The sequence below is a fragment of the Notothenia rossii genome, assembly GCF_949606895.1.
Source record: "Notothenia rossii genome assembly, chromosome: 6".
NCBI lineage: Eukaryota > Metazoa > Chordata > Actinopteri > Perciformes > Nototheniidae > Notothenia > Notothenia rossii.
In genome coordinates, this window is record NC_136909.1 from 25,071,410 (window position 1) to 25,086,912 (window position 15,503).

Genomic DNA, 15,503 nt, shown 5'->3' on the forward strand with positions numbered 1-15,503 from the left:
AGACAGAGGGCCACCGGTGGACATGCTGCTTTTGGCGCAGCCTCTAATTGATATTGAGCGAGCTGCTGGTGAGGAGCGCACAGGGCCACTGCTGGCTAATCTATGCTTTAATCAGCGTGTGTAATGAGAGTGGCGGCATGCTCGTAGAGAAAAGAGACTTACAAGCAACGTCTGTCAGGGTTTGGGGGAAAATATTGGCTCTAATTGTCGTGATTAAAGAAAACCAGAAGACTCTGGACTGCGAGGGACGTTGCTTTTCCTTCAGCACCACCTGAGCTGGGCCATCAGACGCTGTCCAAGGTGCTGAAGATGTAGACGCAAGTAATACGGACCTATAACTGGCACTGTGCCACCTATGGTGAAAATCTCTATGCATCTATTTTCAAACCTAGTGCATAGATCTCCATTAGAAAACCTGATCACAATTCTGGTGGGATAAGATAATTAGTGAATGAATCCGCTATTGTAACGGAACAAACCGTGCCGAGAGGAGAGGCAGGAAGAAAGCAGGCAGGCCGCAGACTGAATAGCAAGAGGAACATTAGTAGAGGTGTGTGTGGGAAAACTGTCTGGCAATTAACAGGGCATTAGAGATGACGTGCGTGCACTCACACACACATAACCATGCTTGCACGCACACGTAGGCCTACACATCACATGCCAAACACATGTATTGGCACACTTTGGCCACACACGCAAACACTTACAATGTGTGCAGCACCAGATAACAAATAGCCCTGTATAAAGTAATGCAATGTAAAAAACTAAACATTGTAAAACTTCTCAATTTTAAATGATATGCTACTGTATCAGAGGTGTTGATTCAAAAGGTATTTTGCGCTGCTAAATTGCATTGAGGTATCCAAGTTAAACCATGTGTAAAACATAGTTTTTCTTATGTACCACCTGTGTCAAAATAAAACTCAAATAAGCAAGAACTATACCAAAAAGTAGTTTTAACATTATATGAACATTTTTGACTGAGTTAGTATTTTTTGCAGTTGTTTTAATCGAATGCCACCGTACAGGTGTTTCTATTTTCTGGTCACTCAGTGTGTGACTGACAGACAGAGAGGAAGGAGGGGAAGCTTGGAGCCTCAGTAAAGCTGTCTGACAGTCTGCCTGCTGCTGAGATTAGCCTCATCTATCCGGTGTCAGTGACGCTCGTGTCCAGAAAATCACAGCATAAACGGGTCTGACTGAGGTGAGAGAGAAGGGGAGAGAATGAGAGAGAGAGGGAGAGGGAGAGGGAGAGGGAGAGGGAGAGAGAGAGAGAGAGAGAGAGAGAGAGAGGGGGGGGGGGCAATAGGGAGTCCACTTCCTGTCCCCGGTATAAACACTATGTCCTTTCATCAATCACTCCTGCATGAATTGATACACATTATGTGAGCAATGCACACATCTACAGAGTCTTGTTTGCCTTTTGTGTAAATAACACACTTGATGTGTAAGCATGTATTTCAAATAGATATATTGTTTTTTTATTAGCACAAGAGTGTGAAGAGGGATTTCCCCACAACAAAATGAGATATCCATCCAGCCCACCAAAGTGACAACTTCTCTAACAACATGATTGATAGCACAAACTGGGAGGATATCATGGCACTTTTTAAAGGTTAGGAGGCACCTGCAATCATTGGCTGACAAAATGATTACACTTGCACAAAGTGGGTCCCTATACATTTAAGAGATGATGAACATTGGGTGATGTTGTTGTTATCAATGATATTGTGTTTTTTTCTTATTTAACTGCAATAATTGGCGAATGACTAGTGGGAAATTTGAAATTAGCCGTTGCAAAATATGAAAATGTGTGAGAAAAAATGTGGGGTTGCAGGTTAAACCACATTCATTTGAGTATTTCCTTAATTAAACCAGTGCTTATGTTTACTTTTTATTTAAACAATTGTTACTTAAATTATTCATTACAAACCTGATGTGTTGTATGATTACATAATGTACATATCTTTAAACACTATTATTAACCTCTTTTATAATATTATTTGCCTAAATAACAGAACAACCAACACTGGAGCATTTCCCCTTTATGCTCCCTATTTGAAAAATGTCCGGCGGGACGGAGAAATTGAGATATCAGGAGCGATCGTATTTATGAGGCTTTCTGACAAATAGGCACAGTTACGCTTCGCACTGCCTGTTTACATAGACCAGCTCCATTTTATCGCGAGGCGTTTATGGAGCGTGTATGTTGTTGTGTATCGACGTGCAAGAGCGTGTACGTGAGTGTGCATGTGTGTTGTGCACAGATGGCCTGGTGACCTTGGAGGGGGTCACCTGTGAGGGGGTGATGCATCCCGCAGAGAAAGGAGACCAACCAGAGCTCCGGCTCACCTTCCAACCTGTGAAGATGCTGAAGTTGTGAAGGTGACTGCGTGCTTTTCCCTCATACATCTGGAAGTATGAACTTCCTGTATGCACTGTGCCTCTCCTGGGCTCCCCGGCGCTCTAACTGCCTATTATGGCTCTTATTGGAACGACCCAGAGTTATTTCCTTTACAAATAAAGTGCCTTTGAAATAGATTAGAGAAATATGTATGAATTTTAGCTTAATTTATTTGATCATTTCACATTACAAAGCAGCGTAGTGCTCAAATGTGATAACACGTTTTCAGTTCCTTTCATTATGTAAGATAAATTAGACCTCGATAGGATTTCACTGGGGCGCAGTAGTCCCCCGGATGAAATGTAATTTGTGGGGAGAATTTGTTGTATCTGTCACAAATATTCCCAATTAGCCGCGTAATTATTTGAGGGTTTCTGCAATTACGGCTTAAACCGGTAAATTTGAAGCCGTAGCTGTCCCTAATTGGTCTAGATTTGATATTTTGCATATTTGCATAATGAGGAAATTGGGAGGAAATTGTGTTCATCCATTTGTGAAAAAATCTATGAATTTTATGAATCTGAAAGCCATCCCCTTGCGGTGGGTGACTTTGCCTCAGCTCCCAGAGGAAGCAGGGCGGGAGCGCGCAGGGCACGGTCACGTCTCCATGTGCGCTCAATATACGGCAATATACAGTCACCGAGCAGTCGGCTTACACTGCAGGAAACTTTGCTTAAATCTATGCGTTTGTAACTTGTAAATAATATGGCGATTAAAAAAAATATCATAAAAAAACTGTTTTGATTTATATTTAGTACAACCAATAAAAGCACTACAGCATTACTAGAGTGGGACAATATGAATCACATGAAATATATGTTATGGAATTTGCTTTTAGCGACTGCTCATTTATTAAGCATTAGCAGAAGGGCAAGCTTATCTTTCTCATTGTCCATCAGTTAACAAACAATATGGCTGTATGGTTTTATTAAAAAGTCTTTGATTTTGTCATTAGGTTTATATTAGATAATTCATCCAGATTGGTCTGTGAGACTTAATTATGCATTATCACAGTGTGCTGATTGATATTGAGAAAGCTAAGTGTTCTATGTAATTGGTAATAAAGAAGGCAATTTTAGAAATTTGTCCAATCAGTAATGATTATGAGGCCGTGAGTAGGTAATGATGTTAACCCTATTTGCCTCTTACCCAGTCCACCTCTGGCATATCAAATCTTAAATATAATAAGGTCTACAAAAAGAGGAAATAGCCTGACCACTCACATTAACTTTATTAGACATATTTGTTTCTATAGTTAATGAAGATTTAAAAAAATTAGATCAAGAGGCCAAGACTCAGGTACAGTAAGACTCTCTTCCTACGTACTAACAGTGGTGTGTGTGTCTGTGTGTGTGTGTGTGTGTGTGTGTGTGTGTGTGTGTGTGTGTGTGTGTGTGTGTGTGTGTGTGTGTGTGTGTGTGTGTGTGTGTGTGTGTGTGTGTGTGTGTGTGTGTGTGTGTGTGTGTGTGTGTGTGTCTGTCCTCATGTGAGGGTTTTAGCCCGCTGAGAGCCGTATATCAGAAGCAGTAAAAGAGAGACGCTAAGAGCACTGATGAATGTCTGAGAGATAGATGTGTTAAGTGACCTTGGTACATTACACCCTCCTTCAAAGCCACAGCAATGAAGATTAGTATAGTCGTATTTTACCACCCCAAGTGTTCTTGTGTGTCTGTGTGCTTGTGCATTTACTATTTTATATTGTTGTTATTTTTGGAATTGAGTGCTTAGCTGCTGGGTTAAACAAAATGTGCTTTTTAATAATAACTGAAATAGATTTTCACCATTGATTAATCCGCTGATTTTTTTCTCAAGTTATCAATGTATTGTTTGGTGTACTAAGATACCATTTAAAAAAAAACAGCAAATCACACAATGAAGAGGCTAAACATTTAGAATATTTGGCAATGTGGCCTTATAAATGACTTGATTATCAACCAATAGTTTCCGAATATTTTTTTCAACTAATTGTTGCAGCTCTGTTCTCAAACAGTGACATCTAAGCTTTATAAACGTTATAGCCAAATATAAGAACAAGTTTGGCTCATGGAGGAATACATTTGGATGAAGTCTGTTGAGACCCTGAATTACTGAAAGCAAGGTTTTATTGAGAGGGAAAGAGCCAGCCAAAAACAAACACAATCACTTTGATTTATCGCAGGGATATCAGAGAAAATATCCTTCCTTAATAGTCGCAGGCAGCTCGTAAAATAGGCTGCATAATAATTTCACCATTTCATGGGATATTAGACCATAATGACCACAGTCCACCTCTCTACACCCCACAGCCCTACAGGCTACGCTACATACAGATATACACCTCAACCTCTGGGCAGACCAGTGTCGCGGCTAATTTATAGGTGAGAATGAAAGGCAAGCTTAATGTAATAGCTTCTTACAGCCTTGAGATACTACGGGCACCATCACTCCATGGGTTTAAGAAATGGGAAGATTTGGAAACAAAAAGACTAAGACCAAAGGGGAGAGAAGGTCGAGAGAGAGAGAGAGAGAGAGAGAGAGAGAGAGAGAGAGAGAGAGATATCGGACACATCAACACAGGGATTGGAGGGCTCACAGAACACATTCAGTTTTTTTCCCAGGGAAAAAACAACAGCAGCCATGAATGTGTTCCCGATGAATCTACAACTACAAGCCTGAACAAATAGAATCACACACACACACACAAACACAACGGCAACAACAACAGCAGCAGCTGAAACTGGCGTATTCTACTCTTTGAGTTAATGGGAATAAAATACCTCAGTGGATGAGTGCAGATGTGTTTGATACAAATAGTCATTTTCCTATTTGCTGCCTCATTGGGCATGATGAATGATGGAAGTCATGGAGGCGGTGTGATAAATGGCAGCACCTTGGCTCTACTGCATGGCCTATTGATTCTCCTTCTTTATTACCCCTCCAACCCAGCTGGCTGCTCTGCCCCCCCTTAGACGCGCACACACAGACACACTGAACACACACACACACACACAAACACACGCAAAGACATACACACTGCTCTCAGAGTACAAATACACACGTGCATGCAGCCATGTGCCCATTGAACACACACACACACACACACACACACACACACACACACACACACACACACACACACACACACACACACACAATGCATGCAACACATGCACATTTGGAGATAGACTGAGCAAGGGGACTGTGATGAGAGGCAGCGGGAAAAAAGAAGCAAAGAAAAAGTAATCAGAGGTTGAAGGAAGGGTGAAGAGAGCATAGGAGAGCTGTGTTTTCATATCTGTGTTTTAACAAAGCTATTGGGGGTTGGCTCAGGTCGAAATCCACATCCAGAGAATAAACCACAAGCCCCCCCCCCAACAAAAATATCCAAGAACATAGAGATGACTCAATTAAAGTGTTTTCTGAAGGTGATTTAATGTTTACTTCATTTCTAAATTCCAATCTGTCAAAGAATGAATAGTTTGATGAAGGATTGGTCTGTGTGTGCAACACCATCAGTCACACAGACGAAGCGGGCAGGATAAATCAGTGTTAGGACCATCTACTGAGCTCTTCATCATGAGGTAATGAGGGTAATATCCTGCTCTGCACACTAACATCCAAGCAGCTTTCAAATAGACAAACAGACAAGCCCTGACTGCTTCCTTCTGTACATTTTCACACACACATAACCATACTGCCAACGAGGCAGCGTGATGTTTGAGTAGCAGTGACAGGCGTATTCTGTGACAGCATGTGCAGAGGTGAACCCAGAGGACTACTTCCTGTTGGACAGCAGGAAGTGACACGGGTCAGAGGGAATGAGGTTAGACGGAGCTGAAGACAGATAAGGCCTGTCAAATATGAATCAAGGTAATGTCTCTATCATCCCTGTCATAAAACAAAGAAAACAGTCCTTTTTCTGGTGTTATCTCTCCAAAGCTCCACGAAGAAACAGAGGGATCAAACGGCACTGACCTCTCAGACTTAAATGTACCTTCTGCATCTCCTTGACCTTGAACCACAGAGATAATAATTCAGGGTCTTTCGGGCAGGTGATAAATGGTTTGTGTGCATGTGTGCACGTGCATGTGTCTCTGTGAGTCCATATCTAATTCACAAAAGCGAAAACAAATGGAGAGGCACTGAGCTAGACAAACAGAGGCAAAGCACACACACACGATTAAAGAACACACCTGCTAGTGAATCAGTGTTGTGTAATGTACTAGATTGTAACAGAAATTGCTGTTTTGCAATTAAGATCAACTTTGTTCCATTAGGCTGCAGAATAATTGAATATTTGTTGGGGCTTTTGCACTATGTTGCTCTCGAATTTCCAATAATGGGATTAACTGTCACTGCAGCTGTGTTTTGGTAACATTTTCTTATAAAAAACACAATTTATAACAGGCATTTCAAGTATACAGTAACTAATGCCTTAACTGATGCCTAACTTAGGATGTATTCATGATTTATAGCCATTCATTATAATGATCTTTTTCTTATTTTGTAGTGATTTAGTTTCATATGTTGATAAAAACAAGTACACCCCCATGGGGTCTCACTATCTAATAAACCATTGGTCTATATAATATATAAGAAATGGTAATATTTTCATTTTATACCAAGCTGCAATATAGAAATGCTCCATTCAAATCTCTGCAAAGAAAATGTCAATTAAGAATTACAAGCTTAACAATCAAGTACTCATACTTTTTATAAATAGCTCCTGTCAGTAAATGTATATTATATATAACATTATCAAATGATTGTCTTTGATGTGTAAATGCTGCATAAGCTTGTCATGGTTCTTATGTGAAATCTAAATTGTTAGGTAACTTCAAGCAGTCAATACATATTGTATAGGAGCAAAAGAAACCTACATATTCCCCCTAACTGAACGGGAAATAAATTAGCATGAAACTGAAAAAATCAGGGAACAAGAACCTCAAATGTGTACTTAAGTCAAGCACATAATACTTACGTTCCACTACTTAATATTAATAAATATATATTTTTCTTTATTGTTAATTATTACAATATGTAGGCCTATAGATATTTTTTTACGGATTGGAAATCCTCAAGTCTTATTAACACATTTATGATGCTTGGTAAATATGAAAATATTGTTATAGTTGCTACAGCTTATGAAATGTAGTGGTGTCCTATTAGAATTAACCAGGTTTCAGTAACATGAAACCCCCCGCCCCCCACAGAGGTGTGTGTGTGTATGTGTGTGTGCGCGCCAGGAGCGTGTGCGTGTCTACATACGGGCTTGATGGCCTCCACCTCACGCTCCCTGCTTTAAAAGTCCATTTGGACTCCTGCCTACAATCACCTTTTCGTCGTCGCTGTGGAAACGGAGCCAGGCCTAATTAGTATGCATTATCAATTAACAAACTTAATAGCCGGCAGATTGATTAGATCCTCAGTTATAGGGGCAGAACTCAGGCGAAACATGGAATGAAAAATAATCATACGCACAGGCTTGCAGGCTCACTCTCTTGCTCTCTCTCTCTTTCACTCACACAGCTACACGTACACACAACAGCAGCTCACCAACCTTCTCCTCCTCCTTACTTGTGTAATTACTGTATGCATATGGCGGTGAGTTGATTGGGAATGAGGCAGTGTGAGGTTTTAAATAAACCTTCAGCTTATAATGAGTCAGGCCGCCATGGCTAGTTTAGCTCTGATTGTGCTCCACTCTAATGAATGACAAACCTTCTCCACTGCACACGCATGCACACTCACACGCACACACACACACACACACGGAAACTGTGTATCAATACAATAATACAACAAGATATTTGCGGTGTGTGGAGAAATGTATAGGTTGCGTCTTTCACTCCCACATACATCCACATATTTACAAAGTGAATACGCACACCCACAAATAAACACACACACCGAGATGTAATCAGGCGTTAGGTTTACCCTCCTATCAGTCTAATGGAGGTTAATGAATGATTAGGTCTAATAATTTTAGAGTGCAGCTCCAGCTTAGCCACACGATGCATCAAACGCTCAACAGAGGAAGAGCAATAGGAAACTGACTCACCATTCAACAACATCAATGTCAGCATTGTCGTTAAACTGAGATGAACTAAACATTTTAGAGGTTGCTTATCCTGATCACACGTTTTACAAAATGTAGAAGAATATTTGTCGTTTTATAAGCGTTTTTTCTCCTGGCAAGATATGTTCTTTTTTTGAAAAAATATAAACATTTGAAACAACAAACGGGAGCAGGTTGTCAAGGAGAGAAAGCCTATTACTGATGGTGTAGTTGCATTTCTTTATGGATAAAACAAATTATATATATATATATATATTTCTGATATTTTTCATCAAAATTATTAGTTTTTCATCTGCTATGGTTTATTTAAATTAGAATCTTCTCGTTTAAAGTCAAATTCTGAAAAAACAATTTTCTGACTTATTATTAAATGTGTCCAATAACATTTGCATAACTATTTAATTTACAGCAAAAACATATTCCCCCTAAATGATCTAGACTGGATTTAGTCTAACTGCAGGGTTCATATTGTCAATAGTTTTTTTTCCAGGTCAAAGAAAATAATAGATAGACATCAAAACAAACAGAATACAATCCATGTGTAAGTGCAGTATTTCATGAAAAGACCAATAACTCAATTTGTTTTGTAATATTGATCGTTTGCTGAAGAATGAAGATAGTAAGTCAATCAGTTCTATAATATGGATTCACTCCTGTACCCTGGGTACTCAATGCAGGGCTTCATCACATAGGCCCCGTATAGAACCACTGACCTACCACATCAGTGAAAGGCCAATTCATGGGCATTAAAATGCAAACGCATGCATATTTCACAGTGTTACATTTTATGATGCATTTAAAGCACCATCCCTCCAGTAGTAAATCCAAATGGTCTTATTTCCTATTCATAATATTCATACTCTCCACCTCTTTAGCAGTCACATTAAAGTGTTTGCATCCACCAACTTAGAGGTTGAAATTAAACTGAGTTTGGCAGTGAAGACACATATTTACACACACAAACATACACACAGCACACACACAGCACACACACAGTGTGACTTTAGTGCAGATGTGCGCTAGTCTCCTCTGCTGCATTGTGGCCCAGTTTGCAGCCATCTCCCTCTGATGTATAACTCGTTGTCCAAGCCTTAATGTTGATTTATTATCCATCCATAAATTAGAAAAATATGTTTGAGAATTCCGTGGCGCAGCCAGGCTCTGCGGACCGTCTGGGGACTGGCTGACGTGTCAGAGGCGCATATTGGCTCGCCAGGCAGCCTTTTGTTTCCCTGCACCAGCAGGCATTTAATGAGTGCTGATGGCTTAAGGTAAATGTGTTAGGACAGACAGCAACAACAGCCACAAAAACAGCCTGCTACATGGGAGCCATGTAGAGCCACTAAACAGCAGAAACCTGCTCAATTTATTTACTTGCGTTAAAGAACAACATGATTTGTATTATAAATCATTGTTTTTTTTTTGTGAAGACTCAAATAAAGTTTCACAAGCAGTTGATGACTATAAACTTCACGAGCATGTCTTTACACCACCTTAAAGATTGCTTTGCTAATTTTACAAAGCTCCAACCCTCCATTCAGCGGTTCGATAAAATGCGTCTCCAGAGCCAACTCATCATATTAGCTCCAGTTTCAGCAGTATGCAAGCCTATTTTTCTCTTATGCTGCTATTATCGAATAAGGTTGATTATTACTGGTGATGATTCTCCAGCCGCTCCTGGCTGACTTGTGTACCGACATACATACTAATTTCTAATAAAGCCTCAGACATCTCTGGGGGTACCGTGTTGCAGCACAAACCAGACTGTGCCACGGTCCTATCAGAAATGTTTTTGTGCAGTTCGCATTAATCATAGAAGTAATCGCAGGTCAAAGTTTAATTTTGTGACATAAAAGGCTGCCATGATGTACGCCGGAGCATCATTCCCCATTTATCCAGAACAGCCTCTAGCTCTATGAGACACACTGTGGTGCATAATCAACACACTGAGACAGAAACATCATTGTCATCTTGTCTTGAGCTGACACTGTCACTTCACTGTCATGGCTGTTAGGTCTGCTGTGCTGATGTCCTGCTCTGCTGTTTATGTTACAGATGTTGCAGTAATCAGAGCAGCAGCGTGTGAAGGACTGGGCCTGCAACCCCGACCAACATCATGCCTGCAAAGGTCATTGTGGAAATGCTGGATGATGGTGACGGCTGGGATAGAATGAGACATGGTTCCTCTGAGATAACCCATTTTTCTCACATCGGTACTGCTGCCATCAGTGTCTCTCTTATGTCTTTATATACTCATATTCTCTTGATACGTTAAACACAGAAACTAACTTAAAACAAAAATGTTTTCATTTTAATGACTTTGTAGTAAGCCATCATGCTGAATAACTTGAACAACAATAAGGACAGTGAGGCACTCATGTGTACTCAATGTCCATTATCATATTTTAATCATCTTGTTAGATCTTTTAACTAATTACAGTGCTTGTCACAACATTAGCTGGCCAGTTTACTTTCCAAATAGAGTGCCTTTTCTCATCCAAAAATCAGTAAATTGTTCAAGTAGAAATCACTCAAGGCACAATTGCTGTTTTTATGACGGCATGGGTTGAGGAAACAACTGATGTAGGTTTTCTAGGGGGAGAAAATAATGCCTGTAAGGCACACTGCAAGCATTTATCCTGGGCCATAATGGGGTGCTGAGTTGCTAGTGGCGTCCATTGTTTAATGATCTCCTTGGGCGCTGGGAGTAAACTACTGCGGTAATCAGAAGGGTAAACTCAGCTATATTTCAATTTGGAGAGCCGCTCTTCCGTTCAGAGAGGCCGCTCTGAGACGATAAATAATAGGACTATTTAGCCTATCCCACAGGCTGCCTCTCTGACACCTACCCAAACACACACCCAAACACACACACACATATACACACACACACACACACACACACACACACACACACACACACACACACACACACACACACACACACACACACACACACACACACACACACACACACACACACACACACACACACACACACACACAAGTCAACCTATAACAATTAATGTCCCTTCCATAAATCAGCCCCACTAAAGGCTGGTGATTAGCGACATCATTTAGCCCCTAAAACCCAAACAGCGACAATTGTTTCCTTCCCTGTTTTAGGGAGAAGATGGAGAGATGCACAGATGGTAAATTGGTTGAGGGGAATGAACTGTAGCTGGATGACTGGATTTGGGGATGTAGATTAAATTCAATGCAGGTCTCAGTTGTAGGAGTTCAGATGATTCTCATTTGATTGTGGCCAGTGAGGGTGTTGACCTTGTAGACTATAAGATAGTCACTGGGGAGATGACAGCATTATATATTATGTATTTTGTTGTTTTTAAAAAGGTTGAAACAGTTGTTAAGGTAAGGGATATAAAGATACAGACTGAAAAATATCTGTTAAAACAGTTGCTAATTTAATTTGTAGTTTATTATTTAAACTGTTCCTATTTATTTTCATCTATTGGTGGGTTTAAATTGGAAAGCAAAGACAATTGCTCTTGCTTATTTTAGGAGCAAAACTACAAATTAACAACTGGAACTTATGTATCAAAATTATGCAAATGTTTTCTATATAATTATATATACTTTTATATTTCCCAAGCTGCAGAGCAAAACACTCCTGGTGTTTATTTGTGCTGGAAAATATCACGTTGAGGGGGGGAGACGACAGCTTATAGTGGAAGCACACATCGAAATCTAAATAAAAATAGTTGATGGCTTCACAGTGAGCTTTATGAACGCAATACATCATGCTTGGAACAAAGACTAAAATAAGATGGTTTTTTTTATGTAGACAGTGGTTTACTAAATGAATGTTTACACATATATTTTACTATTTTCTTTTTGTTTTCCCTATTGTAAGTTTCTAAAATATGCAGTATATGATACATGACCTTGCTTTAAGCAACACTTTTGATTGTAAAAGTTTGTATGCGTTTTCTTTGTTTACAAAATAAATAAAAAGCACAAGAAAAAAAAAAAACTGTAGTTCCATTACTAGAAATCCTTTTAGTTTTTTGACAGCAACTTCTTCTTTTAGTTTTAAACTAAAGAAATGAATTTAAATTGACCAAAATGTTTCCACTCAAAAGAAGCAGGAGAAAAATTTGGCTATAAAGAAAATATTTTCCAGCCAATAATATCCTCATTCTTATAACAAGCACCACTAAATTCGAACCGATTAGCAACCTAACCCCACAATTTTCTCTGTACGACTCTGCAATACTGTTGTTCTGCTCTCAGAGGAGAAGGATCAGACGTGTGTCTGATGATGGCTTCCTAAAGAGCTTCAATTAATGGCCTGTCACTTATCATTAGAGCTGCTGAAAGGCGGGACACCAGGGAGCATGATGCAAACAAAGGCACGTTTTAGAACGTCAATTCTAAAAGCACCCATCGACTGTCTATTGTAGCGGCCGGGCTCTGAGGCCCTCGTCCCTGCTGGCCCTGGACCCTGCTGGCCCTCCTGGGGGATTAGGGGGATCTGGGGAAATTAGCCGTTTGGATGACAAGCAGAGGCCAAAGGACGAGCGGGTGTTAATGTCCCCTTTAACGGGAACAAAAGCAGTAGGGATTTTAAATAACACGTTTCCACTGCCGCCTGCGTCCACTCCAGTCATGGTGTGAGTGTGGAATCTTATACTCAGCGGCGTTAATTGATTGCAGTCGTGTGCTAACAGAAGGAATTGGTGTGTCTGATAGCCTACCTCAACCTGCATCTGTGGCTCACAAGTCCAGCTCATTCTCACAATCCTAATCTATATGATTGCAGACAGTTTAAAAGCAGCACTACCCAAATATTTTGAGAAAACATATTATTGTCGCAACAATTTCATAAAACTTGAATTAAATGTATAAAATGTTTGTACTTAATGCTGAAAGGTGCAATGTGTCAACATCAACTTAAAGTCATGTGATTCCTAATGCGGCCCAACTATCTTTGGTCTGGCACTAGCAAGGATGTTTACTCTTCATTACAGTTTCAGACAGAGGCAGGGAGATCCTCAAAGAGAACATCCACAACAACATCCTCTTGACTGGGGCTCTGCAGTGCTGCTTTTGTCCATTACGCTTGGCCTCCTCATTGACAGCCAATAAATCATTCATTTAGAGGCAAAGCAGGGAGAGAATCAAACAGCCATTTCAGAGGCTGAGGCCTTTCACTGTAGTGGCTGCTGCAGGCCACAGATCTAATGTAGAGTGGCTCGGCTGCAGGCGGGTGGAAGGACTCTTAAGAGACAGCAGCGCATTGTTTGGAGGGATGGGAACCGCTGCTCTCATTAGACCTGGAGCTGAAAACCAACCTGAAAGGCCTGCTTCAATTTACCTGCCCTGTGCTTGGAATAAATCATTGTGTGTGTGTGTGTGTGTGTGTGTGTGTGTGTGTGTGTGTGTGTGTGTGTGTGTGTGTGTGTGTGTGTGTGTGTGTGTGTGTGTGTGTGTGTGTGTGTGTGTGTGTGTGTGTGTGTGTGTGTGTGTGTTTGTGCAAACACATGAACAACTGCTAACACGTATACACACTCTTAAGCAGACACTTACAAAGAGCTTTATACATGCCTTTCAGAGCGCACCTCTTCAGGTTCAGAGTTGTTTTAGCGCAGCGCTTGTTAAAGGTAAAACCTTTTACCTCTCTGCCTCCGATGGCCCTTTTGTTAAGGTGCTTTCTCATTCAAATCAGAATCACAATTAAGCCAGTCCTGACCTGTTTTTTTTTCCTTCTGTAGATTTGAGTACATCTTTGTATAAAGAGATGCGTTGCTGCTTATTCATGAACAGGACTTCTGTCAGGGACGCCCAGCTGCCTCAAACAAAGCTGGCCTGAAAAGTATAAGCCTAGAAAGATATTAACAGCCACCATTTCCATGGAATATTGCCAGAAAAATGGAAATCTTGAACTGTCGCCATGTTAAATTTCACTAGAGCCAAAAACTCACTCAGCGCAGCCAAAGTAAAGAGAACCTAATACTTTACACCAGCTAGTCAGGCACAGCGGGTAACACAGTGTTACAAATTCCAACACACACTGAGACAAAACAAAAAGAAAGGGAATACATTTCACAGTCGCTGAAATAAATAGCAGAAAAAGGAATTGACAGAGCATGAGAGTGGCCTGGAAGAAGAAATATGGATGAAAGGTGAGTAAAAGAACAGATGGATAAAAAGGGCTGATAAGAGAAAATATGGAAAAGTGGGAATGGAGAGCAGGAAGCCCCCACAGAAATGTGGTGGCAGAGATGTCAGACTATTTAAATACTGATGAGGCCCTCTGTCTCTCCTCGTCTCTGCTAATGACATACTCGTCAAAGCCAGACAAAAGAACCTGCAGCCTGTCACAACACAGACACACACACACACACACACACACACACACACACACACACACACACACACACACACACACACACACACACACACACACACACACACACACACACACACACACACACACACACACACACACAGTCGACACACCAGGGTACATCTGTGTTTATGTGTCAGGGGGATTCTCACACTGCGGTTCTGTCAGGGTGTAAGGTACCACTGAGAGGTGATAAATCTCCTCTTCCTTGTCAGAGAGTGCTGGCACTGCATCTTTAGACACACACACACGCACACACACACGCACACACGTGCGCACACGCACACGCGCGCACACACACACACACACACACACACACACACAAACACACACACACACACACACACACACAAACACACGTACACAAACAAATCTCTACTTGGGTCACTTTAGCTTTTCTTCCTTTACTCTCTCCTCCTTTCTTTTTTCCTCCACCCCTCATACCCTCATCCATTTCTTTTCTATGCCTGCTGTGTCTCCACCAGCATATCAAATTAACGTTTTACACTACAGCAGATGGATTACACATGCACCGTGTCACACACACATCATAAATGAGGTGAAATGGAATCAGACTTTATTGAATGCCTGCTTCAAAAACTGTGTTTTGTCCATAAGGACTACACTCCGTTTCAACCCATATCGATCTCTCTTTTTCATTTGTTTTGAAG